Source organism: Agelaius tricolor, unplaced genomic scaffold (genome assembly GCF_023055355.1).
Source record: "Agelaius tricolor isolate 1412-34295 unplaced genomic scaffold, bAgeTri1.0.p SCAF_12, whole genome shotgun sequence".
Taxonomy (NCBI): Eukaryota; Metazoa; Chordata; class Aves; order Passeriformes; family Icteridae; genus Agelaius; species Agelaius tricolor.
Genome location: NW_027269272.1, coordinates 3,664,146 through 3,687,041, shown reverse-complemented (window position 1 = coordinate 3,687,041; position 22,896 = coordinate 3,664,146). Strand labels below are relative to the sequence as shown.

Here is a 22,896-nt window from a genome sequence, read left to right as displayed (position 1 = left end):
GACAAATGACAGGCCTCTGCTAAATACCTTTACAAAGGTCACACTCAGCCAGTTTGGTGAAAAAATGTGGAAAGAAATTGAGTAGCTATTTTCAAATTAAGATAGTTCTTCAATAAAATAGAAATTAAGGTAGTTCTTTAATAAATTTCCCTTTAATATCATTAACTGGAGACATCAGATAGGAAAAAAAAAAGGCAAAAAGATGACTTGGAAACCTTGGAAAATTGTATTTAACTAGATAGACCATAAACAGATGGGATGAATTGGAAAAGGGCAAAATGTACAGAAGCTGACATATGCTGGGGGCAGACTGGCTTGGAAAGAACGTTGGACTCAGCAGGATTTCTGTGTGGGTAAGGTTACAGGTGGGGCTGTGTGGGAGCAGCCACTGCAGAGCCAGAGTGCCAAACACAGTGTCATTTTCTGGGCATTAAAAAGGCAGGTTGCTAATTAAGACACTCAGTGTCTGTCAGGAAACCTGCATGAGGCAAGCACAGTCACTGGGAGCTGGCAATAAACCTGCCATGCATTGTTGGTTCCTCTGGCTCTGCACTGAAGGCACTCCAGACAGCAGTTTCATGTTAGGACTCAGGTGTTTATTATTCCTTATCAGTCAAACAGTCTCACTGCTGTGAGTTCTGCAGCTTTTCATTAGAAGGCACAAAATGGCCAACAATCTCTTGGTACAAGGTCTCCTAAGACTAAACTGTCCAGTTAAGAACTGACACCTGGATTATTTTCCCTTTGAACCCAAGAACTGATCCCTGGAAACCTGCAATGCAGACTTTTCTGCCCAATTACAAAACACCACCCAAACCCATGGAGAAGGAAGAAGAAGGTAAAGAAGAACAACCTGCCTCCACCTTAAAACCTCCATCTTGCTTCATCTTTATTTCTGTGTTCTAAGACCCCAAACTCTAAGTTTTCCACCCTGTGATATTACACACTTCTAACCAACTACACACTCATAACCCCAGTGCTATCAATCAATTTTGGAAACCTTCACAGCCTCAGGTCAAATGCAGTGTTCTCTTGTGGGTCTGTGCCTTTCAGCACAGAAAGTTGAAAATTCTCAGCAGCCAGGATTCCAACAATGCAGAAACCTGCCATGCAATGATGCCACGCAGTGATGCCACGCAGTGATGGCAATACAATGCTGCCATGCAGTGATGCCAATGCAGTGATGCCAATGCAATGATGCCATGCAGTGATGCCATGCAGTGATGGCAATACAATGCTGCTATGCAGTGATGCCATGCAATGATGCCATACAATGCTGCCATGCAGTGATGCCAATGCAGTGACGCCCATACAATGATGCCATGCAGTGATGCCATGCAGTGATGCCATGCAGTGATGCCATGCAATGATGCCAATGCAGTGATGCCAATGCAGTGATGCCATGCAGTGATGCCATGCAGTGATGCCATGCAATGCTGCCAATGCAGTGATGCCATGCAGTGATGCCAATGCAGTGATGCCAATGCAATGATGCCATACAGTGATGCCAATGCACTGATGCCATGCAGTGATGCCATGCAGTGTCCATTGTAGCCCTGGCCTGCAGCAGCCCCTGGTGTGTTTGGGTGCCAGCACTGGTGAAGGCAGAGCCTGTCCCTGATGTGCAGAGCAGCTGTTGGCCATGGAGTGACACTCCAGTGTCACCTGGAGCAGCAGCATCAGCCCCAAATGCAGGGACAGAGCCTGTTTTGGGCAAGGCCAGGGAGCAGCAGAGGTGCTCAGCTGGGCTTTCTGCAGGCAGTGCCACAGGTGCATGGGCAGGTGTGTTGGAGAGGTAAGAGTGAGTCAGTCAGCCCAGAAGGATTTCTTGAAAAGTCTTTGCCCCAGACAAGGTGTGCAGCATGGGACAGGGGCTTGTTCTCTTAAGCAAGCTGGAGAAGCCCTGCCAGGTAGATCAGAGCAGGGTGTGGAAAACCCAGTGCTCAGAGTGCCACATGCTGCAAGGGACAGCCCCTGCAGGAGCTGTCACCGGCTGCAGGGAGGAACACAAAGCTGCCTTTGTTGTGTTCCCTGCATTATCATTCTAATTCAGCGTTTACACAGAGCAACAGCCCCACTTCTACCAGATACTAATTAGGGTCTGTTCACATTTTTTCATCTTTTGAAGGAGGTTATCACCTGATCTTTAGCAACTTGAAATAATCAGTTTTTTAATAGAGTTCATATGGCCAAGCCACTGTGGAACTGCATGACTGTTCCCCCAGCTGTTGTTGTGGGGGAAGGAGAGAAAACAGCAAAACAAAACCATGCTGTTTCTCAAGGCATATTTTATGGATAATTTAGTTGAGCATCATCAGTTCTTAGGTTTGAAAATTATTAAGCCAAAAAGTGCAATGGCATGTTCTTTGATAGCAAACCTGACATGCTGTAACAGGACTTTGTTTTTCATATCTGAGTGTATTTCTTTTTAACATATATCTGTGATAATGGCAGCTTAAGATGTGACTAAGATTAAAAGAGGTGAAGTATGCATCTCTCTAATACTTTATTGAGACTTTTTCTCTGAGGAATATTTAGCAATAGAATCAAGATTTAAAGGTTAAATAAACATCTTTAAGTTAAATTATCAAAGGAAAAGACTAATGTTTAACAATAGTGTTTTAAGAGGTTATTTTGGATCTATTATATGAAGGAATTCGCATGGGATGGTTTGGAAGTTTACAGGTGCTATTTCATTAATTGTGACTTCTTTCACTGGGATGTAGAGATTTCTTTTCTTGAATTGTGACTGCTCCAGGTATTTGCTCTGTGGTTAATGGTGCTTGAGAGCTGATACTTGATGCTTTTTTTGCTGTTTTGAAACACCTGTAGTCCTCCCCATAACTGAAAATTGTACTTGACCAAAGGAATTCTAAATGTAGTTTAATGGCACGGTAAGGATGTCCTTGAAGTTTCAGTTCCAATGATTGAGTGTTGGTGTCCATTGTGTGGGGGCACGAGGAAGGCTAGGAAGGATTTGTGTGGGCTCACATCAGAGCTCAGCTTTAGCAGCTCTGTGCAGGGTGAGGTCTGGGTGGATCCCTGAGCTGGCACAGGTTTGCCAAAGCTCTCTGCTCCAAGCTCTGTGGGTGAGCACACAGCAATGAGGATGCAGAGCTCTGTAAACATTTCCACATGCCAAATGTGTACAGGCTGCCATCACCATCCAGTCTTGGCCCTCCTGCTGGATGGGTGTGCTTCCAGCTCCTGGTGGCATGTGGGATACCTGCAGAGAGGGCTGGGAGCTGCTGCTGCTGCCAGACACTGCTCCATGGGGTGTGACAGCAGCACATTTCTTGCTGTACTGAGAGCAAGCTGCTGTGAAGTTGCAGGAGGGTGGGTTATACACATCTGTATGTGTGTGCACACCCAGGAGCCCCCTCAGGAAAGCCCTCCTGGCTCTGTGTGTCCTGCTTTATCCCACATGCTGCTGCTCTGGGGGCTGTGGCAGGTCCTGCTTGTTCCCCTGTCCCTGTGGAGAGGGATCCAGGCAGGAGCTGGGCAGCACAATTCTGCTTTGGGTGGGTAGAGGGGAAAAAGGACAGTGCAGAAGCATTTCCTTTGCTGTCATCACATTCCTCTCTATGGAGTGATTTACAGAATAAATAGACTCTACAACCTGATGTAGTTAGGAACCATGGCAGAGGTTTCTTAAGTAAAAGGTTAAAATTCAACACATAATTCTACAAGGTAAAATTTAAATGCTTAATTCATTGCTAACTCAAGTGAACTCCAAAAATCTCTATTTCATCTGCACCAGGAATTTTTACCTGAGCTTCAGTGCCCTCAGTGCCCTGGATGAAAAATAAACAGCTTTTCAGGTGAACTTCTCAGGTCTTGAGAAGTCTAGACTTTCTGAATATCTTTCTGAGTGTTCACTTAGCCCTAACATTTTTAGAAGTCTGGAAATCAGTTATTTTATTAGTCTTTCATCAAAAAAGGTTATTTCACAGCATAAGGAAGAATTAAGGCTGCAGTGAGTTACCCTTTCCTAGGAAAGCAGCTGTGGCTGGCCAAAGCTTTCTCCAAAGGTGTTTGTGGAGGGTTTGGTCTTTCCAAAAGTTCTTCTGTGGGGGAACTAAATGCAGCAGGGAGTAGCATTTGGAAACCCTTCATCAAATCACTCCTTACTGAACGCTGGCATTCCTGTGATGGCTGTAATGCAGTCATTACCCATCTCCTGAGCAATCTTCTGAGCAGGACAGGCTCCTTCTTGGCATGGGGATTGCTTTCTGCCTGTCCTGATTAGCCCAGACAAAACCCTCAGCCTGTATGAGTTCCTGAGAAGTGCCCAGCAGTTGCTGTGTAGCTGTGAGCTGATTTTGCCATGGTGGGTGTAATTTCAGTTCCCATGCTCTCTGTGGTCTCTGTGCTGATGGTGCAGTTGTAGACAGAGCTGGGAGCTGAGATGTTGCCATTACTCCTCTCCCAGATGTGGGATAACAGGCACAAAAGGCTGTGCTGTAACCAGGGACAGAGGAGGCTTGGAGGAGGTTGTTCACTGGCATTTCCCTTTCCATCTATTGCCCAGACAGGAGCATATTTCTTACCAATTGCAGTGGCTTGGATCTAAGTAGTGTTTAGTGCTGCTGGTGGCACGTCCTCAGCTGGGCTGCAAGTTCAATTGCCACAAAAACACTTATGGAAAGGAAACAACCCAACTCAATCCACAGCTCTCAGCCCTGTGCAGTTAACAGGCATCAAATGAAATCATTTATACTTGGAAAAACTTATAGAAAATGCATGAGGTTACCTTCTTACTTAACAGCTCTGCTCAAACTTATTGCCCAGGCATTTTTCAGAGTGGAATTTGGTGTTGTTCCCTGGGAGTTCCTTGGATACTTGACCCTAGGTCAGTCTCTCCTACAGAAAACCTCATGAAAGTACAAATGCCAGTGGAAAATCCCAGAAATTTCCTTGGGCAGTTCTCCCTTGGGACTAATGATTCTCAGTCTCATGGAGGTGATTCAAGAGCCATCTTCATCCCAGTGATGTGATTAACCATGGCCTCTTTTGGTCAGTTGGCTCAGAACTGCCTTTGCCCCTGTTGAGGAGTGTCCCAGCCAGTAAAGCAGAAGGAATTATTGGCATATGCTGTACAAGCAGTGGGATGCCTACTAAATTCCAAGGAGATTTCCTCTACCAGATTGGAAAGAGCTGTGGCTCCCCTTGGGAAAAGATGTGAGAACACATATTCTCAAAATTGGAGTGGAGAACACTGTTGGGCAACGATGGGAAGACAAAGCTGCTATAAAACATCCTTGGTGGGAGAGAAAACCCCCAGCTTGCTTCCATTGGAATTTGTCATGTGTTCCTGAGAGGATTCCCAGAAGTGCAGTTCTCCTGGGACACCAGCCTTCCCCAGAGCTGGCTGTGGGGCCAATAGAGGCTCTCAGGAGAGGCCATCTCTCAGAGAGCTGAGTTTGCAAGAGGTTTAAAATCTGCCCTGGAGATGGGGCAAGAGGAAGATTACCAGCCAATGTTTGGTGGGAAGTGCCTCATTAATAATGAGCTTTAGGTGCAGAAGAACTGAGGAAGATGTTTTTCCATTATCACAAGGGGGAAGCAATACCAGTTAAGGCAAGGCTTGCAGCAGAAACATTTACTGGAAGTGTTTACATGTTACTTAATACCTTGACATGCATTATTCAACTTGTGTAATATCAGCTGGGGTGGAGCAGGGAGGAATGGCTTTGGCAGGAGAATTTGTTTGCTCCCCATGGAATATTTTCCTGGTCGTAGCTACCTTCTTTGGCAATGAGATACATTCCAGGAACAGAAAAAGTGTTCTTGAGCCACATTTTTATGAGCTGCTGGAATGTGCTTTCCTCTTGTGAAGGTGACCTAACCTTGCCCAGATGGCTGCTCCTTCTCTGAGCACTGCCACCCTGTCAGTGTTTCTCCAGAGCAGAGCAGAACTGCTGCAAAAGCCCCCCTGACCCTCTGCAGGCAGGGGAGGGGGCACTGAAATGGATGCACTTCTCCTCCTGGAAACAAGCCCCATGTTCCCTCAAAGGGGGAGGCAGCAAGGGCACTCTCCTGAGCCAGCCACTTAGGCTGGGCTCTCCTGGCAGGCCTAAAGGACTTTGTGAGCTGCAGCCAAGTGAGCTGTGCCTTTCTGCTGGGGACGAGGCAGGGAGAGATCTGCCCACATGAGCAGGGCTGCAGTCACACAGTGAAGGAGAGGAGAAGGAGAAATGGACTGGGGAGCGTGAAGTTCAGCAGGCATCTCTGCTGCCCTCATCCACACAGACAGCAATTTCATGATTCACCTGCTGGCTGATTTTGTTTTGCTGACAAAGCTGTGATAAACAAAGACTTGGCATCATTTGCATAGTTGTTTAATCTGAAGGCGTGGGAGTCGTAGAAATGAAACTTTTGCCTTGTTGTGATAGATTGCCAGGCAGAGGGGTGAAACACACAGTTTTTGATTTGGTTAATCAGTACCTGGAAACTCCGTAAAAGGTGACTCAGCACAAAGCCTGGAGTTTCCAAAATAGCAAGGCAGGCTTAATTTCTAGTTTTGAAACACATAACAATATACTTGTACTCTTACATTGCAACTTTTTTTTTTTTTTTTTTTTTGTGATTGCATCTTGCCAGATTTAGTAATTTTAATTTTTATAAACTAAAAATTAGGATTATGCATCGGTAGCTCGAAGAAACTGTCTAAAATATAATTCCTAGAAATAAACATGAGTCTTCCTGATTCAGGATGACTGGATGGTCTAGCAATGAAAGGCTAGAAAAAAGGAATTCAAAAAATGTACTGGCATTTTAGGAGCATTCCAGGAATCTCTCCTGCACTGGTTGTGCAGTGCCCGTTAATAACTCTGCTCTGAAATGTGCTTTTCTCCAAGGATGGCACTCATGGCTCTGTATTATCAGAAGTTTAGTAGAACTGTGAGATGAAATTATTTCTGTCTGCTGCAGCAGGGAACTGAACATTCTTGCTTCTCAGCAATTTCAGTGTGTGCTTGTGACTCTGTTTGCACTGATTTAGTGTAGGACAGTTTTATAGAAAAATAAACATTGAAATTAGTTGTACATGAATTTGTATTAGACTTGAAACATTGTTAATAAGACATCTGTAAATGCCTTTTGAAAGCCTATCTGCTATATATATATGTATTTTTGGTAGTCCTTTTAAAACTAGAAACTCATCAGTAGTATTAAAATTACAACACAGTCACCAGAGGGAAGAAGTTAGATTCTAAGATTTTAGATAGAGATTCAAAATAATAGTCCATTTATAGGTAGAACTGGTATTTTTGAGGAATGATGATGCATGTAGTATTTGTCATTTTTCTAGTGCTTATGGAATTTTTTAATTTCACAACAACTTTTTCAGTTTGCCCTGCTATGTAGGTATAGTGGTGATAAGCAATGAAATTATTGTTTTGATCACGTTTTCCATGGGCTAGTGAAATGTTAATGCAGTACCTGTGTCTTATGGTAGCAGCAATAGATCACATTTGCTTTTATCTCTTTGTTTGGTTTGCACATCATGTGTAACTCATGCAAGGTGGCTTGGAGCAAGTCTTTCCTGGTTTGCAAAGTTACATGGCCAAATTCTGAGGTGGTGCCCACTGTGCCCTTCAGGTCAGTAGATGTGTTTGACCCAGAGGATAACTACATCAGTGTCCTTGGAGGGACAAAGACTCTGTTTGCTCTCTTGTGGCAGTTCTGGCAAAACAAAGTCTTGCTAACTGTGACTTACACCGTTGTGGCTGGACAATGATGTCCTCGAAGAAAACTTGACAAAACATGAGTTGAAAGTCTCCTCAAGGTGAAATGCTGAAATTGTACAGTATTTCATATCCACAGTCATTAAAAGGTGTGACAGCCTCAATAGTGTTCCTGATCATTGCTGGTTTTCACAGTTGTCCCATCTGCTCTCTTATCAGAATTGCCTTAACAAGAAGGCCAGCTAGAAAATAAATATGCAAAGAGGCTGAGAGAGGGAGATGGATTTCCTGTAATGAATCTCTTTCTAGTCTTTGCCTCTGGCTGAGAATAGTAATATGCTATTAACCCAAGAGATGTAAAACATGCTGTGCTGTGCTTGGAAGGGTGTCAGAAACTCCTCCTGTAAGGATGAGAAGATATTTTATTGCTATTCCAATTGTTGGTTAGCCTAATCATAGGAAGCATTTCAGAAAAAGGGAACTCCTTGTGAAGGCTGATGTTTGATTTTGGTAATTAGCAGATTGCAAAGAGGGGCTGGTAACACAGGTGTGTTGAGGCAGGAGGAGCAGCTGTTACACTTGAACTGCTGTCTCACACATTACAACCTGCTGGACATCGAAGCCTATTTTTAGTAAAAGAATAAATAAGCTGGCTGTGCCCTACTTTTAGTCAAAATGTGTCATGGGATCTTTGTATTTGATTAGAAAAGTTGGCAGAAATAACACAGGGGAACTCGGTGCCTCGTCTAAAAACTGACATTTCTAACAATCCAGTTATGTTAATAAAATGTTAATATTGGTTATGAGTTCAGGCCCACAAAGTAGGCAGAGGAAATAGCTGGTGGGAGACTTGTCTGTGTGGGCTGTGAGGTTACATGTGGACAGAAGTCCTGCTCTAGTAGGCATTGGCCTTTTGGATGAAAGAATTTGTTTTGTATTGATGGAACTATTTTTACAAAGTCTGTGTTAGGAAACTGGAAAAATGAAAGACTATGTAGAGTTATTTGTGTATAAAGGGAGAATGTAGCAGCAAAGTCAGCTGGCCACTTCAGGATGCTGTTGATTGTTGTAAAGGCCTTACTCTTCCTAATTCTGAGTAGTTTTTTTAATCTTCACTTGCTGGTACAGATGGAGGTCCACATACCTCATGAAAAAGCTGCCTTGTAAAGTGTGACCATACCCAGAGACCAGAACAGATGCAGAAAAAGATACATTGGCTATGGTATGGAATTAGTGACAATAAGTATTTTCAGTCAGTTTGTCTATGGATTAGTGCTATTAAAAATTTGCTGCTTTACTACAATGGAATTTGCATAAAGTGATCCAAATGCCACCATTTCAAAGTGGCTGCCTAGGAGCTCCTGGGGGTTTCTGTGGGGTTTCTGTGCCTTGGAATCAGTAGGACCAAGTGCCTTCTGGCTGTGGGGTTCAGCTCCCAGCCCTTCCTGCACAGCTGCAGCCTCAGGGCAGAGGGACTCTGCAGTTCCCCAGCCAGGAGCCAGCTTTGGGGAGCTCTGTGGGATCACCAGCACAGCCAGTGCTCCAGGAGAGCCTTGCTGGGGTCAGACCTGCTGCTGCTCTCCAGCTCACACAGCTCACAGTCTGAGCAGGGAAAAGCAGAGAGAGCTGAGCCCAGCAGTTCACAGCAGGGCTGTGGCTGCCCTGCTGGGTGCATCAGCTGACTGCTGGTGGTTCTGGTGTGGCACAGCAGCCTGGCACCTCAGGGAGGTTGAGGAAGAGGCCCTGTATTTAAAGTGGCTCCATGGCATTTGAGCTAAGCTTAAAATTTTAAAATGAGAGGCCTCAGACATGGAATTCAGCAGGGGGAACAGAACATGGAAGGGCCAGGGTAGTGCCTGGGCTGCTGCAGGTGGATCTGAGGGGCTGCTGCAGCTGGCAGAGGGGTTTGCCTCTCTGCTTCCTCTATGCTTTAGGTTCTCAGAGAACCCTTCTGCTGAATTTTACTCATGTTCATTAACTTGGTTTAGCAAAGCACTATTAAAAGCTCCTTGTTGTGGCTGTAGACTGGTGTTTCATTAGTCAAAGCCAGCATCCCTTTTGTCTGACACGTGGTTTGCAGTCTGGTACTGCTTGGGCTGGCTGCTGGAGCTGCTGCTGGTGCTGCTGCTGCTGGTGCTGCTGCTGGAGCTGCTGCTGGTGCTGCTGCTCTGCTCCTGCTGCTCCTGGTGCTGCTGCTGCTGGTGCTGCTGCTGGTGCTGGTGCTGCTGCTGGTGCTGGTGCTGGTGCTGCTGCTGCTGGTGCTGCTGCTGCTGCTCCTGCTGCTGCTGCTGCTGCTGCTGCTGCTGCTGCTCCTGCTGCCCCCCTGCACCAGGACAGCTAATACACCAAGGGCAGCTTTCACAGACACCCAGGCTAGAGCTGCATGGGCACAGGGACCACAGCCCTGCCCGAGCACCTCTGGGGGAGCATCCTGTCCACAGCCCTGAGGTGCTGTGTCCTGCTCACAGCCCTGAGGTGCTGTGTCCTGTTCATGGCCCTGAGGTGCTGTGTCCTGCTCATGGCCCTGAGGTGCTGTGTCCTGCTCACAGCCCTGAGGTGCTGTGTCCTGTTCACGGCCCTGAGGTGCTGTGTCCTGTTCATGGCCCTGAGGTGCTGTGTCCTGTTCATGGCCCTGAGGTGCTGTGTCCTGTTCACGGCCCTGAGGTGCTGTGTCCTGTTCATGGCCCGGAGGTGCTGTGTCCTGCTCACAGCCCTGAGGTGCTGTGTCCTGCCCACAGCATCGAGGTGGCGTGTCACACCATGTCCCTCACCATGCCATTAGCACTTCTCCATGCACCCCCAGAGGTCCTGGTGGCAGTGGCCAGCTTGAGTTTCACAGGCTGGGCTGTCTAACAGCTGCAGAGATGGGGGAGGTCCAGGAGACCAATTTTCATTAATCAGCTGAGCTGGTACAGGACCATTCTACTCATACACCTTATCCTCTCTGTCAGATTGTTTATGTGTGTTGCAGCACTTTAACCTAGGGCATGAGATCATGTATTGGGAAGCTCATAGCATTTTCCCTACAGGAGATTAAATATAGGCTTTGACAGTTAAACCTGATTCTTGAGATTTATTGTACTAAACACATGGTTTGAAATAGTCACAGCCAGTATTATTCACTTGTTTATTAACACTTAAATTTCAGTGACTAATGACTCTACCTTCCAAATGGTACCAGCCTGCTACTTTAGGGAATAGGGGACATGTTTTTTCTATTCTAGATGAAGAAGGGCCTTCAAAAGGGAGATTAAAGTTTTGTTAACAGACAAGCTATTTTTTGAATGTTACAAAGCAAACTGGCTTTCCTCTAGTGACTGCTGAGGAGAGTGACATGTTATTTGTCATACACAAGATGTTCTAAAGCCTTTTGTTTGGACAGCAGTAGGCAGCAAGCTGGCAAAGGGATGACCATGCAGTGCAGTGGCCATTATTCTCTTTACTATTGCTCACAGTTTTGAATATAACTTTTTTTTTTTTAAGAAAAGAATTACTGATGAGAGATTCTCGTGTCATTCTGTATTCACCAGAAAACATTCCTGTGCTTTAACTGCCCAAAGCTCATTTGGTTTGTAGATGTTGCCATTGTATCACAATGTCAGACAGTAGCAAGTTGCTATAAGTGTTTAAATTTTCTAATGAATTCTTTCTAAGCATCTCCTGCCCAGTGTTTTATTGTGTTCTGGATCATTGTCCTTTAGATTTATTTAATTTTTTTTTCAGAATGGCCTTTTCTGCTTCAGGCCCAACATCCTTAACATGGCATTTCCACTTGCCTTTTTTATGTCTGGGTCTGCTGCCACAGTTCTGTGATGTTTGCAAATACAGAGACAACTTAGTTCCTTTCTTCTGATCACTGCAGTGTCACAGAATTGAAAGAGTGTAAGCCCAAAAAACTGAAAATGACACATTTTCAAGCAACCAAGAATGTGCCCTAGGTGTACAGCTGTTTCACATGCAAAGACATGACTCAGATCCAGCCTTTTCAGACAAAGCCCTTTCATTATACTGAGAACACATGTAACAATACCCTGGGGGGCAGAATAATAGAACATTTGTTGTTTTGTGAAGGGGGGTGGGAAGGCAATCTAAAGATAAGGAAATTGAAAATTAAAATGATATTCGAAGTCTGGTGGATTTTTTTTTTTGCATGCCACACAGGATATAGAAATGTTTCCTTAAGATGTTTCAAGGCAAGTTCCTTATCCGTGTGGCACACACTGTCTGTAACAGCTCCGTGTGTGACAAGAGCATGAATATCATGCAAGCTGATCAACTAGAATCTGAACTATCTTAATAACTACTGGCTGAGATCTCTTTATTCCCCCTGCTAAATACTGATATTGTATTTGGAGGCATAAAACAGAAAATGGAAAGGAAATTTGAAATCAGGGATTACAACCCTGAAGAAAAACTCAGTGTGGTCAGGTATCACTGAAGTCTATTCACAGAAATTGTCTATACAAGACAGTTTTAAAGTGCCTGGGGCTTTATGTGTGATAGACACTTCAAGGCATCATTAGTCAATTGAAAAAAATGGCAGTAAACAGTAAAGAGATTTCTAAGGCTCTGGATTGTAGCCCTCTGCTCAGTCCATAAGTCATTCACATCATGGCCTATGCTTTGCAGAGACTGCTCTGGATCCTGTAGAACAACCACCTAATGTTGCAAGATCCAGAGTAAATAGCTCTTTTTAAAGAAACCTTATCAAGCCTTTCCAGTCACAAACCCATTTGTCATCACTGAGGCCAACTACTGAGCCAAGGTTTCAGTGTCTAAGCCAAGACTATCTGGAATATTTAATGTCAAAACCACAAGCATCAGAATGATTTGAAAAACTGCAGATCTGGGACTTTTTACACTACTGGATTTCATTAATACCTTATTTCTTCAGAAATATATTTCAATTGCAATGTAAACTTTAAGCAGAAGAAACAAGTGGCTCAACATGCTGAACTAAACTTTGTTATGTAGAACACGATCCATTTGTATGAGTGGCACATTTGCCTGATAAACCAGTTTCATTTGAACTCTACTTTTTTCTTTTCCAGGAAGAAGGGAAGTCAAGGGAAGTTACTACACTCTGTGGCGTGCAGTAGCAGCACGATGTTCAGGAGCAATGCCTGTGGTACTGAGCAGATTAAGGAACTGGTTAAAAGCAGGAAGGGGAGCTGTTAATTGACACAGGACAGACAGGCTGTGAAGCAACTGACACACGGTAGGCAAGATTTCTCATTAACTTCTGCCCTTCCACTGAGATTTGCCTAGAGGTAGCATTGCATGATCACCATTCATGCAAAAATCCCATTTGCTGAAGTAATAGGGGAGATCATTGTCCTTCCCAGAGATTTCCAGTTAATAGATGTTGTGGTTGGGTGGTTTGTAAAAAACAACAAAACATTTCCTAGATGTGTTCTAATCCAAATTTAATGGATTTTTAGTGCCTTGAGAATCGGCAAGTGAAGTTGAGGAAGTAAATCCATCCATCCATTTTCAAAACTGGAATAACTGGAAAAATGAACAGACTAAAATAGACAAGCTTAATGATACAGCATGATTATTAGCATAGGGATGTTAAAATATGCATAATATGAGCATACTCTTTGTGGACAAGGATGTGCTACGCCTCGCCCTGCGTTCATTGAAGGCGGCAGGAATGTTGCTGCTGATTTCAGTGGGTGGGGACGGGCCCGCTGCATGCAAAAGTTGTTTCATTACCGCTGTCATTCTACCTCGCCTTCCTTTGGTTGCTTCTTTCAAGCCTTAAGAAACCCCCATTTCTAGGTACTAGTTCCCATGCAATATTCCTGAGCGCTCCGCACCAAGACTCTTGAAATGAGGACGGAGCGAGGAATTCATTGCCGCGGCAATAGGCTGCTATAACGAGCTGATTTCCAGAAGGCGCTTCGGGAAAGGTGCTCTAGGATGAGCCTCCCCAGCGTGCCCAGGGCGGCTGCCCCTGCTCGCAGTCCGACCTGGGGGTGCTGCGAGCACCTGGGGGCTTCCGGGGCGCTGCGAGTGCGAGGAGCGCCGGGCCGAGCGGAGCTGCGCGTCCGTCCGCGGGCCGGGGAGCGCTCCCGGAGCGCCAGGGGCGGCTCGCCAGGGGCTCCGCGGCCCGGCGGGGCAAACGCGGCCCCAGCCCGGCCGCCGCCAGCCCGTAGCGCCGGCCGGAGGCGCGGCCAGCTCCGGCCCTCGGGGGAAGGGAGCGGCCGCAGGGGCGGGACGCGCCGCGCCATTGGCCGCCAGCCGCGCTTCCAGAGCGAAAGCCCGGCCCGGGTTGGCGGCGGCGGCCCGAGGGCGAAGCCATCGCCTTGGTAACCCCGGCGGAGCGCAGCGCCGGGGCCGGTGGCGGCCGAGGGAGCGCTCCCCGCTGGCTCCAGCGCCGCCGCGCTGGCTGGGGCGGCGCGGACACGGCAGCGGCCGCTGCCCGGCCAGGTGGGTGTGCGGGGCTGGCCATGCCCGGCCAGGTGGGTGTGCGGGGCAAGCAGCTGGGTGTGCGGGGGTGTGTAGGGCTGGCCGTGCCCGGGCAGGTGGGTGTGCGGGGCGTGCGGGGCTGGCCGTGCCCGGGCAGGTGGGTGTGCGGGGCGTGCGGGGCTGGCCGTGCCCGGCCAGGTGGGTGTGCGGGGCGTGCGGGGCTGCGCTCCGAGCACGACGGGACGGGGCGCACCGGCGGCACGGCTCGGTGGTGTCGGTGTGGCTGTGGCTGCGGCGGGGCTCCCTCGGCTGCCAGCCCGCTGCTGGCCGTGCCTCCCCGGCCGGGGCGCCGGGCTGCGTAGGAAGAGGGCTCCGCTCCGCTCCGCTCCGCTCCGCTTGCGACACCGCGGTTGCTCAACTGCGCGGGCGGCTCCGCGCCCTCCCCGCGCGGGGGAAGGTTCCGGCGGGACGCGGCCGTTTGGCGGCGGAAAGGGGCCCGGGGCGGCCGGCAGGGCTGGGCTGGGCTGGGCTCAGTGCGGCGGGCGGGCGCCTTTGTGCCCGACCGCGCCGGGAACGGCCCCGCAACAAGTGCCCGGGTCAGCCCTCCCGCTGCCCGGGGCTCCGCAGAGCCTGCTCGGTCCCTGGGCCCCTGCTCCCCCCGAGCGTTCGCCGGACAAGCTTCGCGCTCTGCCTGGAGGTTTTTTCTAGGTTTTTTTTTTTTTTTTCCCAAGCTGAGAACTTTGGGTGATTGCTCTGTGAATTTTAAGTGGCGTTTCTATTAGTCGATACTCCCGGTTGTTTTCAGCTGGGTTTCTGAGCGTTGTTTTCCTTGGGAACCGCAGGAATTTGTATGGCAAAGCAGTATTTGGGAAATGTGTTTGCAGTCAGCTGCTCGCGCTGTGCAGGGCGGCGCACAGAGCGGTGGCTTTGGCACTGCTGTCATCGTGTGCTCTCCTAACAGACCAGGAGCGGCTTCTCTGCGAGGGGGGAATAAATCTTCATTAGTCCCAGAGAGTTCCTGAAAGAAAAACGGAAACCTCTCATGCCAGACTCGCTGGTTTGTCTGGCTGCAACACATGTGTGCTTAGACTCATGCTGGACACTTTCCAAGCTCCGGAAAACTGAGTTTTTCTTCTTGGGATGTACAGAGTTTTTGTTTGCTTTAGGTATGTGTTTTTTCCCCTGAACTTTATGCACTTACAGTCTTTTCTTGTCACTGCATACACTGAAGTTTTGTTCATTTGGAATTGACAACTGTAGCCATAACTATAAATATTAGGTACTAACTAAGTCCGTGCTGCCATTGTTCTGTTGATATTGAGCTTCATTCAGGCTTAGGAAGCTCCTGGAGCTGGAAACCTCAGCAATATGTAATTTATGTTCTCAGGATCATAGTTCAGGGTTTGAAGTGAGATGAATGTATGAAGGATGTTGGAGAAATTTGACTGGCCAGTGTTTTGCAGTACCAGCTAGAGACTCCCACAGCTGTGTGCCTTCAAAGATTAATTAAAAGGTGCAATAAAACTCTAGTACATGCTTGCTTTTAGGAAAATTGCATATAAAGGAATATTGAACATCCATATGCTTGGCAGAGGGCTGTGAAGTCGCAGGAATGCGTTAAGGTGCCTGGGAATCGATCACCAGCTCACCTGGAAACTGTGATCTGGAAGCTTCTCTTTGGACTGATGGTGGCTTCCAGGCTTTGGGGGTTTCATGGCAGCAAGCAGAGCTTCTCAGGGGAGCTGGGGTTCAGGAAAGGATTGCTGAACAAAAATTCTTTGCTAATTGCTTTACTGGCCTTTTAAAAAATAGCAGGGATATATTGGTCGCATCAGGAATGTTTTGATGTGTATTGCCCTGGAAACATGCTTTAGTGGGGTTTTTAACATTGATTAAATATTTTGAGGGTGTTTGATTATTTGGCTTTTGTGTGGTTTTTTGCCTTTAAATTAAAGAGACCTCCTCTATACATGGTCTTAAAATAGTTTTGTTGTTTGCCTATTTAAGTATCTATTTTTCTTGAGTAAAAATCACTTCCGTTCAGCCAGGTTTCACTTCCTTGGAATATCTGATGTCATGAATTCACTGGTTCTCCAATTGTCTATGGACTTTTGGCAGAACTTCAAATTCTAGTGTAGGAAAGCCTTCTTAAAAAAAAAAAACAACCATTCTTTGACCTTGTGATGTAGTGAAGAGAGAACATGTCCCGTTCCACTACTCTTTTCCCTTTAAAGTTTGTACATGTCTGTTATATGCTCTATTTTGCAAATAATTTAAACCCAAACTCCAGTAAAACCCCTAGCTGTTAGGATGCTGTATAGAGGAGGAGGGTGCAGAGGAAGGAATGTTGTTATTTAGAAGTTGTGTGGAAATGCAGGCTGATGCTTTGGCTGTTTACTTAGAAAGCTGCTGTTGTGTTTCAGTGACCAGGGCACACAGTTTAAGTGCTTTTTCACAGATCTAAAGATACACATGGGAGTGTTGCCCTTGGTTCTCTAAAGGGTTGCCATCAGTTAACTTAATAAATAAAATGAATAAACTTAATAAATAAAATGAAAATAAATGTAGGGCTTGTTGGGCTGCAAAATGTGATGCTGTATTTATCCAAAGGATGCTTTGGGTTTGCTGGACTTTCTGACTTTCCACTCTTGGGAGCATTTCCCCACTGGCAGTTTCAGTGGAAGCAGTCCAGGACAGAAAAATCTGAAATAAGCATAATTCACACAGTTGCATAGAAAAGCTTGCTTGTTTGTTTTGGTGGGGTTTTTGTTTGTTTGTTTGTTTGTTATTTTTTAGTGAATGTGTGTTTTCCTCAAACCAATACTCTTGGGCTAACACACACGGTGTTACACATTCCATCTCAAATCGTTTGCCTCAAGGTATGAAGACTTTGAATGGTGGAGGCCAGAAATTCATATTAATTCATTCAAATACTAATGCCTGAGTGCATGAAACACTTTGTTTTGTGGCAGTGCTGTTAGTCCTTCTAGTCACTCATGTGTGAAAGTTTCCATGTGTTTTATTTTGATAATTAAATCAGATTTGGGGCAAAGATCATCTCGTGTTAGAAATTTAACTTTTTTTTTTTTTTTTTTAAATTATTTTAGTAAGCAAGTAAGCAAGCAGTTTTGCTTTGGGTTGGTAAAGTGTGTATTTACAATCCAGAATGAACAGCAGGTAACCTTTGAAATAATCACAATTCAGGGAACCTTCAAGGTGAAGGGAACCTGGATCTGGATAATGCCTGAAGCATCAGGTATTTTATTGGCAACATCGACCAATCTGTGTTAGTCTATCAAATTTACATGGGTAAATCCTTTTATCCCAGCCTTTGGTGGAAGGAAATTCAGGAATGTGGTTTCATTTCCATACATTAGGAGCTGCAGAGGAGGCCCTCATGTGCAAATGCCCGTGGATATGTAGGTACCAACATAATTGAATTTACATACTGCTTCAGAAGATTAAAGAAACAAAGGGTGACACCGAGGTGTCAAAACCAGCTTCCTTTGACAAGTGGGATTGGGCAGCTCTGCTTCCCCACGGATCATTGGTGTGTGGCCATTGTCACTGGGCTGATTCTGGCTTCTCTTCTGCAGCCCGAGGTTCATCCCAGCCGGCTCCAGGGCTGCCCACAGCTGAGCCTCCGGGCTGCCCTCACCTACCTTGGCTGATTCCCTGCCCTGGCTTTTGGCCGAGCCCTCCTCAGTTCACTGGAACGGGAGAAGGGCAGTGGTACCCATTTCCTACCTTTGGTGTCCTCACTTGGAATTGTGAATGAGCTGAACTGGGGAGTAACTGCGTGTCTCTGGAGCTACATCTAGGTCCACAGAAGTGTGTTTAGTGTTTACCTTTAAAAGAGCATAAGAATTAGGAGTACTATAACTTCCTTCTGACACAAACTATGTAAATTTGCCACTCACAGCTTACTGTGGTTTTTATAAAGCTTGTTAAAGGTGCATTTTTCATAGAGTAGCATTGCAGGCAATAGCAATATGCATTGCAATTTTTGCAATGATATTGAATTGTAAGGGTGCTTTTCTGTTTCTAGACTATTTTGCTTTTGTTTGCAAAAGTGGTTACTCTGATTTTTTAGAAAAGCTTTGTGAATTCATCAAATAACTTTAAGGAACTCCATCAGAGGTATTGATGTCTAGTGTTATGGTTGTGTAGCTCAGCTTTATATGCTGCTGTAAAACTGAACTGTTTTACCTCCCATATTAGGTTGATAAATAATCTTTTAGTACTTCACTTCACTACTGGCTGTATAAATACAATTTTTGTCCCTGTTTTCCAGAAACTGTGATGATTTGGAGTAAAGGCTGTGTTGGGGGTTTAATTTTTGTGTTGGTATGTGATGTTATGTTTTGTCTTTGCATGAATTTACTTGTAAGGGACAGTGACAGCACTGTTACTCCTAATTTCTTTTTATGACACACAAGTAATCAGTGCCTTCTCATTGCTGTCTCCTTGGGTTCACTTTTAGGGGCTACTAAAGGCTTAGGTTGATTTTCAATTTCTTTTCACAGTGCTCTTCTGAGGCTTTTCCCCATCATATTTGTAATATGCAAAGCAGAAAGCAGAGGCATTAATTTGGAACTAAGGGACAGTTTTAAGTGATGTGTACCCCATTAGAGCTGGCACTGCTTGCTCTCCCTTCAGGTCATTCCTATCCTCTCCTTGCCCCCAGGCACCATATATCCACTGGATTTTAAAAAATAAACCTCAGTGGGAGAATTCAGAGGTGAATTGGGGGATGTAAGTTTGGAGTTGGCCTCAGCTGGCAGAATGTGGGCAGAAGCTGGTGTGGCTGGCAGAGGTAGATAAAGAGTTCTGTGGAAGTCATGTGGGGCTCTGTGGGGAGACTTATCTGTTAATAAGAATTTGTAAAAATACTGCTGTGCCTTTAGTTTTATGTTAGTTTTATGGTGCGGTGTTGCTATGAGGTGTTTGCTAACTCTTGGTGTTTCTGGAAGTCCTTTGTGTGCAGGAAGGTATCAGGGCAAGGAAATAATTAAAAAATAAGCATAAGAAAAGCCAGTTGTTCATGGAAGGTGCCATGTGGACAATCACTGGTGGTCTGTACCATTACCCTGACGCTGCCAGAGGCTCAGAGTCCTCCTGTCAGGTGGTTTTGTGACAGATTTAGTGTGGAACACCTGTGCTAGTGTGCAGCTACAGAGTATCAGAAGCAGTTTAAAAATCAGGGTAGGTAGGTGGTTTGGAGAACATTGGACAAAATAGAATAGCTGCTGGTATTTTTTAGTGCTTGAGGTTCTTATGGGAGCTAACTCTGGAGCAATTCCTTTTGTTATCTTTGGTAATTACAGTTCTTGAGAGATGCATTTTGATGTTGTTGCGTCATTTTATTTTCTAAGAAGGAAAGGTAACTGTTATATTCACTTAACAATTGGATGTTTATGCGTGTAGCATGTTCACAACACAAGAATATAAAGCCTAGATGATTTAAAAAACTGTTTCCATTTGTGTCACTACAAGTAACAGCCCAAAAATGCTGCTTTTGAGTCCTGCAGAAGGATGGTTTTCAGTCAGTGGTGTCATTGCTGTTTAGTCCTCCAGAAGACTGCAGGTTGGTCTGTAGTTTGCATGTACAAACCATTGGTACAGACACAGCTGCAGGGGAGAACCAGGTCACCAAAGGCCAGTGTTGCCAGCAGAAACTCAAAAAGCAAAGTACAAAGGTTACCTGGTAGAAAGAAGCACATAAAATGTTATTTGAAAATTGCACTGGGCACTGAATGCCCTTCCTGCTTGGCTTCATCTCTCAAATTCCTTTTCTGGTTTTGAAGAGTACTTTGGTCCTTTTTCCTGTACTTTTTTCCACTTCATCTACCTTTCAGTATACCCAGATTTTTTACTTTTTTTTTTCTTAGTACAATATGGCATTAAGTTTACTACTCTTGGGTTAGTCCTTCTCCCTAGATCTCCATTTTTTCCCTCCCAGCCCCCAAAGAATTTAAGTGTGTTAACCATACGTGACATATGTTGTTTACTCTCTGCTGGTGTTGGGATATTTTTTGCATTTGGGGTTTTTTGTGGTTTGGTTTTGTTGGTTTTTTTTTTCCAGTTCCCTTTTTGACTTAAATAGGTGTTGCTGAGGAAGGCAAGGCCTTTGAGATTTTCACACCACCTGACACATTGTGTATTGGAGTTTGAAAATCCCACGGGGGTCTTGGGCTATTTGTATTTCTGACCTTTAGTGCTGAGCATCTTACTTTGTTTCTGATAGAGGGAAAGAATTTCTGAATTTACTGCTTGGCTGTCTGCATGCCCTGCTGAGGATGCAGTTCAAGACAGAAGATGTTTAAGGAAGATTGTCCAAGTGCTAACCAGGGCTCCTCTGAACAAGGAAGGGTGAGTGCTTGGTGTACAGACAGCAGTGACAGGGACAGTGCAGGTGTGAGTGCTGTCCCTATGGGCACAGGCAGCCTCAGGATGGGAGCAGGCACAGCAGAGTGTTGGTCCTGCTCCTAATTCATGGAGATGGACAAGACTGAATCCCCAGAAAACAAGTCCAAACCTAGAAGGAAATAAAGTCTGCAGTGTAGAATCCTAAAATGATCTGGGTGGAAAGGTTAAAGATTGCACCTCACTGCCATGGCAGGGACACCTTGCACTATCCCAGGTTGCTCCAAGCCCATCCAGCCTGGTCTGGGACACTTCCAGGGGTGGGGCAGCCACAACTTGCTTTACAATTTTACACTAATGTAATGTACAACAACCAGAAAGGAGCTTACAGCCAGGGGAGGGTCAGGCTTTACCCAAGCACCAAGTGACAGCATGAGAGGAAACTGCCTCAGCTGCACCAGGGGAGGTTTGGGTTGGATAGTAGGAAACCTTTCTTCACCAAAAGCATTACCTAGCATTGAAACTGCCAGAGAAGTGGTGCACTCACCTTCCCTGGATGTCTATAAAAGATGGGGCACTCAGGGTATGGTTTGGTGCTGGGCTTGGCAGCACTGGGTTAATGGTTAAACTTGCTCTTAAGGGTCTTTTCCAAGCTAAATGATTCCATGATTTTATCCTGTCCTATGCCAGGTTTAAGTGAAATTGAGGAATTGTGGATTGAGCCACAACAGCAGGAGGTGAGGAGCACTCGTGTGCTTCTGCTGAAGTTTATTTACTTGTGGTAATGACTGAGGTGTGTCTGTGTCTAAGCAGAGCTGCCTTATTTCCCTTTTCATGGGAGGAATCTGATGAATGCTGACCGGAAAGTGAGCAGCAGTTTCTGAACCCTCAGAGTGAAGCAAAACACCATTAGTCTGGCAGATTGTCAGCACCAAATGGTACATTAATTGTTGGCACAAGACTTGCTAGCAAAAAAAGAGACTTTCCTTTCTATTGTCAAAAAGAAAAATGAGGAGGGACTGATTATCTATGCTCAGTAGCTAACATTGTTCTGCTTTTTAGTATCCATGTAAGACAGATACAATACTTTTGACAAGTCCTTTTATATTTTATTAAAAATAAAAAAACCCCACTTTATAATATACTGATAATCTGTATCTGGTTACATATCTAACTTATAGCATAATAAAATTATTTAAAGCTTTTACAAGCTGTGTGCAAACAATTGCAAAATTGCCCATGTGTTTAGAGATAGAGATATCACTCTCCAGATGTGTAGAATACTGAGAGTCTTCATGCTAGGCCAGTTTTACTTCCCCAGCACTTCAGAGGGTCTTTTTTACATCTCCTACTAGTGGTAGTAATGTAGGGAGGTAATATTTTTTTAATATAAATGTTTATTTACACTTGAATTAGGTGACCTCTAGCTATGTTGCAAATTTTAGTAAGCTCAGAGTAATGACCTAACTCTATTTTTGTCTGAGTAATAGTAACAGCAGTGATGTTTTGTTTACTGAATTGTTGCTTTAACTATTAGGATGTGGTTATTAACTGTTGTGGTGTTGTTGTGAGGATCTCTAGGATGAGGTAAGAGATGAGAATTGACTCTTAAGTTCTTAGCAGGTTGATTTATTATATTATGATATTATATTAAATGATATACTAAAATTACACTAAAGAAAGAGAAAGGAGACATCAGAAGGTTAGAAAAGAATGATAATAAAAAACTTGTGACAGGCCAGAGTCCCAACACAGCTGGACTGGGATTGGTCATTAATTAAAAACAATTCACATGGAACTAATTAAAGGTGCACCTGTTGGTAAACAACTTCTAAACCACATTTCAAGCAATCAGATAATTTTTGTTACATTTTTTTTTCTGAGGTTTCTCAGGAGAAAAATCCTGGCAAAGGGATTTTTCATAAACCATGACAGTGACATTAGGATAGCATTTTTTTTATACCCAGTGTCATTCTGCACAAATTAGAGTCCAGCTGACATAAATGCATAACAATTGTTTATTTGCATTCTGCAGTCTCTTTTGATAACTGGGAGCTTCTGTTTCCTCTGGGTGCTGTAAATAAATCTGGTGCGTGAAGAGTTGCAGTGAGAGGGAAGAGCAGAAAAGTTCTGCATAAAAAGGAAAAGTTGAGTGTTTAGTAGAGTTCTTCAATAAAAGCAGGTTTGGCAAGAATGTGAGGATGTAACTTAACAAGTTGGAAAGAATGTTATGACCATAATAAAGTTTTTGTCACAATTTCTTGTATGAGTAGTCAATGGTGATCTGCAGCAGCTGAATGCAGATATTGGGTGCTGTCCTAATTTCTGTCACTGCAGATATGCTGGGTTACAACTCACTTTCTGGTAAACCTGCTGGGCACCACAAAATGACAGAAGTCTTTATCTGTTTCTACATTTTGAATAAAGA

At 45.0% G+C, this 22,896-nt stretch overlaps 1 protein-coding gene across 2 annotated transcripts in view; it reads left to right on the top strand.

Moving 5' to 3' along the window:
- PIK3CB (phosphatidylinositol-4,5-bisphosphate 3-kinase catalytic subunit beta) overlaps window positions 1-22,896 on the top strand; it is a 92,210-nt gene that overhangs the window by 7,018 nt on the left and 62,296 nt on the right. The window contains exon 3 of one of the 2 annotated variants that reach the window (XM_071437153.1): window positions 12,740-12,906. The gene's annotated coding sequence lies outside the window, so the exon portion shown is untranslated. Of the gene's footprint in view, window positions 1-12,739; window positions 12,907-13,978; window positions 14,124-22,896 lie in introns of those variants that run through there. The other variant, XM_071437154.1, reaches the window with a different exon arrangement.